This window comes from Nelumbo nucifera, chromosome 1 (genome assembly GCF_055504915.1).
Source record: "Nelumbo nucifera cultivar China Antique chromosome 1, China Antique-T2T, whole genome shotgun sequence".
Classification (NCBI taxonomy): Eukaryota; Viridiplantae; Streptophyta; class Magnoliopsida; order Proteales; family Nelumbonaceae; genus Nelumbo; species Nelumbo nucifera.
The window spans coordinates 127,975,001-127,980,000 of NC_142649.1; positions in this window are offsets into that span (position 1 = coordinate 127,975,001).

Below are 5,000 nucleotides of genomic sequence, written 5' to 3' on the forward strand. Positions count from 1 at the left end.
AACCCCTAAACAGTAGACCCTAAAACCAAAACTTCCAAACCACCAAAAACCCACAAAACCCTAAACCCCAAATCCTAGAGCCTAAACTCAAAACCCAAAATCCTAAACCCTAAACCCAAAACCCAAAACCCTAATCCCAAAACCCTAAACCTAAAACCCTAAACCCAAAACCCTAAAACCTAAACACAAAATCCTAAACCCAAAACCCAAAACCCTAAACCCAAAATCCAAAACTAAAAACACAAAACCCAAAATCGTAAATCCTGAACCCTAAACCCTAAACCCTAACCCTAACCCGAAACCGAAAACCCCTACACCCTAAATCCTAAACCCCAAACCCTAAACCATAAACTCTAAACCCTAAACACTAAAACATAAACCCCAAATCCCAAAACCTAAACTCAAAAACCACTAAACCCATAAAACCCGAAACCCTAAACCCTAAACCCTAAATCATAAACCCAAAACCCTAAACCCAAACCCAAAAACCAAAAACCGAAAACCCGAAACATTAAACCTTAAACCCTAAACCCTAACCCTAAACCCTAACCCCTAAACCCTAAATCCTAAACCCTAAACCCAAAACCGTAAACCCAAAATCCAAAACAAAAAACACAAAACCCAAAACCCTAAATCCTAAACCCCAAACCCTAACCCGAAACCGAAAACCCCTACACCCTAAACCCTAAACCCTAAACCAAAAACCCTAAACCATAAACTCTAAACCCTAAACACTAAACCCCTAAAACTCGAAACACGAAAACCTAAACCCTAAACCCTAAACCCAAACTCAAAAACCCAAAAAAAAAACCTAAATCCTAAACCCTAAACCCTAAACCCTAAACCAAAAACCCTAAACCCCTAACCCTAAACCCGTAACCCGTAACCCTAAACGCTAACACTAAACCCTAAAGCCTAAACCCTAAAACCTAAATCCTAAACCCTAAACCCTAAACCCTAAACCCTAAACCCCAAACCCTAAACCATAAACCCTAAAACCTAAACCCAAAATCCAAAACCAAAACCCCAAAACCAAAAACCCTAAATCCTAAACTCTAAACCCTTAACCCTAAACCCCAGAACCCTATTCACTAAACCATAACTTCAATACCCCAATCCCTAAACCCTAAACCCTAAACTCTAAACCCTAAACCCTAAACCCCAAACCCAAAACCCAAAACCTTAAACCTTAAACCCTAAACTAATAACACAAAACCCTAAATCCTACACCCCAAACTTTAAACCCTAAACCCTATACCCAACATAAAAAACTCTAAACCCTATAGCATCAACCCGAAACGCCAAATCCTAAACCCAAACCCTAAACCCTAAACGTAAACTCTACAATCCGAAACCATAAACCCTAAACCCCCAAACCCTATACACTGCCCTAACTTCAAAACCCCAATTCCTAGACCCTAAACTCTAAACCCTAAATCCAAAACCCTAAAACCAAATCTTCGAAACCACTAAACCCATAAAATCCTAAACCCTAAACCCTAAACCATTAACCCTAAAGCCTAAACCCAAAACCCATAACCCAAAACCTTAAACCCTAAAACCCTAAACCACTAAACCCTAAACCCTAAACCCTAAACCCAAAACCCAAAACCCAAAACCTTAAACCATAAACACTAAACCCTAAACCCTAAACCCTAAACCCTAAACCCTAAACCCTAAACCCCTAACCCTAAACCCTAAACACTAAAGCCTCAAGCCTAAACCCTAAACCCAAAACCCAATACCCAAAACACAAAACCAAAACCCAAAACCCTAAACCCCCAAACCCTATACACTAAACCCTAACTTCAAAACCCCAATCCCGAAACGCTAAACTCTTAACCCTAAACCCCTAAACCACTAAACCGGAAAAGCCCTAAACGCTAAACACTAAACCCTAAACCCTAAACCCTAAACCCTAAACCCTAAACCCTAAACCCAAACCTAAAACCCTAAACACAAAACCCTAAACACCAAACCCTAAATCCTACACCCCAAACTTTAAACCCTAAACCCTATACCCAAAATCCAAAACTCTATATCTTATAACCTCAACCCAAAACGCCAAATCCAAAACCCCTAAACCCTAAACCCCTAAAATCCAAAACCCTAATCCCTAAACCCTAAACCCTAAACCCTAATCCCAAAACCCAAAATCCTAAACCCTAAACCCAAAATCCAAAACTCAAAACACAAAATCCAAAACCCAAAACCCTAAACCCTAAACCCTAACCCTAACCCAAAACCGAAAACCCCTACACCCTCAACCCTATACTCTAAAATATAAACCCTAAAATCCAAAACCATGAAACCCATAAAACCTGAAACCCAAAACCCAAAACCCTAAACCCTAAACCCAACCCCAAAAACCCAAGAGCCAAAACCCAAAACCTTAAACCCAAAACCATAAACCCTAAACCCCTTAACCTAAACCCTAAACCCTAAACCCAAAACCCAAAACCCTAAACCCTAAACCTAAAACCCAAAACCCTAAACCCCAAACCCCTAACCCTAAACCCTAAACCCAAAAACCAAAACCCAAAACTCAAAACCCAAAACCCAAAACCCTAAACCCTAAACCCCTAAACAACTAAACCCCTAAAACCTGAAACCCGAAACCCTAAACCCTAAACCCTAAACCCAAACCCAAAAACCCAAAAACCGAAAACCCAAAACCATAAACCCTAAACCCTAAACCCTAAACCTAAACGCTAAACAGTAAACCCTAAACCCTAAACACAAAACCCTAAACCCAAAATTCAATACCCAAAACACGAAACCAAAAACCAAAACCCCAAACCCTAAACCCTAAACCTAAACACTATAATCCTAAACCACAAACCATAAACCCCAAAACCGCTAAACCACTAAACCCTAACTTCAAAACCCCAATCCCGAAATGCTAAACTCTAAACCCAAAACCCCTAAACCACTAAACCGGTAAACCCCTAAACGCTAAACACTAAACACAAAACCATAAACCCTAAACCCTAAACCCTAAACCCCAAACAAAAAACCGTAAACACTGAAACCTAAACACCAAACCCTAAATCCTACACCCCAAATCTTAAACCCTAAACCCGATACCCAAAATCTAAAACTATAACCTAAACCCTATATCCTATAACCTCAACTCGAAACGCCAAATCAAAACCCCTAAACCATAAACCGGTATAACCTTAAACGCTAATCCCTAATCCCTAAACCCTAAACACTAAACCCTAAACCCAAAATCCTAAACCCTAAACCCAAAACCCTAAACCCAAAATCCAAAACTCAATACCCAAAACCCAAAACCCGAAACCCTAAACCCTAAACCCTGAACCCTAACCCTATCCCAAAACCGAAAACCCCGACACCCTAAACCCTATACTCTAAAACATAAACCCTAAATCCTAAACCCTAAACTCCAAAACCACGAAAGCCCTAAAACCTGAAACCCTAAACCCTAAACCCTTAACCCCAACCCAAAAACCCAAGACCCAAAACCCAAACCTTAAACCGAAAACCCTAAACCTTAAACCCCTTGACCTAAACCCTAAACCCTAAACCCAAAACCCTAAACCCAAAACCCAAAACCCTAAACCCTAAACCAAAAACCCTAACCCTAAACCCTAAACCCTGAAAACCTAAACCCAAAACCCAAAACCCAAAACACAAAACCCTAAACCCTAAACCCAAAATCCAAAACACAAAACACAAAACCCAAAACCCTAAATCCTAATCCATAAACCCTAATCCCAAACACTAACCCAAAACCGAAAACCCCTACACCCAAAACCCTAAACCAAAAACCCTAAACCATAAACCCTAAATCCTAAACCCAAAAACCCAATTCACTAAACCCTAACTTCAAAACCCCAATCCCGAAATCCTAAACTCTAAACCCTAAACCCTAACCCTAAACCCTAAACCATAAACCCAAAACCCAAAACCTAAAACCTTAAACCCTAACCTCTTAACACCAAACCCTAAATCCTACACCCCAAACTTTAAACCCTAAACCCTATACCCTAAATCAAAAACTCTAAACCCTATACCATCAACCCGAAACACCAAATCCTCAACCCAAACCCTAAACCCTAAACCTAAACTCTATAATCCTAAACCATAACAAACCTAACCCCCTAACCCCTAAACCCTAAACAACCCTAACTTCAAAACCCCAATCCCTAGACCCTAAACATTAAACCCTAAACAATAAACCCCAAAACCAAAACTTCAAAACCACTAAACCAATAAAACCCTAAACCCTAAACCCAAAACCTTAAACCCTAAACCCAAAACCATAAACCCAAAATCCAAAACTCTAAAAAAAAAACCCAAAACCCTAAATCCTAAACCATAAACCCTAAACCCAAACACTAACCCGAAACCGAAAATCCCTACACCCTAAACCCTAAACCATAAACCCTATATCCTAAAACCTAAACCCTTAACCCTAAACCCGAAAACCCAATTCACTAAACCATAACTTCAAAACCCCAATCCCTAAATCCTAAACTCTAAACCCTAAACCCTAAACCCTAAACCCTAAACCATAAACCCAATACCCAAAACCTATAACCTTAAACCCTAAACTCTTAACACCAAACCCCAAATCCTAGACCCCAAACTTTAAACCCTAAACCCTAAACCCTAAACCCTAAAAACCCTAAACCTCTAAACCCTATACCATCAACCCTGAAACGCCAAATCCTCAACCCAAACCCTAAACCCTAGACCTAAACTCTATAACCCTAAACCTAAACCCTAAACCCCCAAACCCTAAACCCAACCCGAACTTCAAAACCCCAATCCCTAGACCCAAAACTTTAAACCCTAAATCCAAAACCCTGAACAATAAACCCTAAATCCAAAACCCAAAACATTAAACCTTAAATCCTAAACCCAAAACACTAAACCCTAAACCCTAAACCCTAAACCCTAAACCCTAAACCCTAACCCTAAACACCAAACCATAAACCCTAAAACCTAAACCCAAAACCCAAAACCCTAAA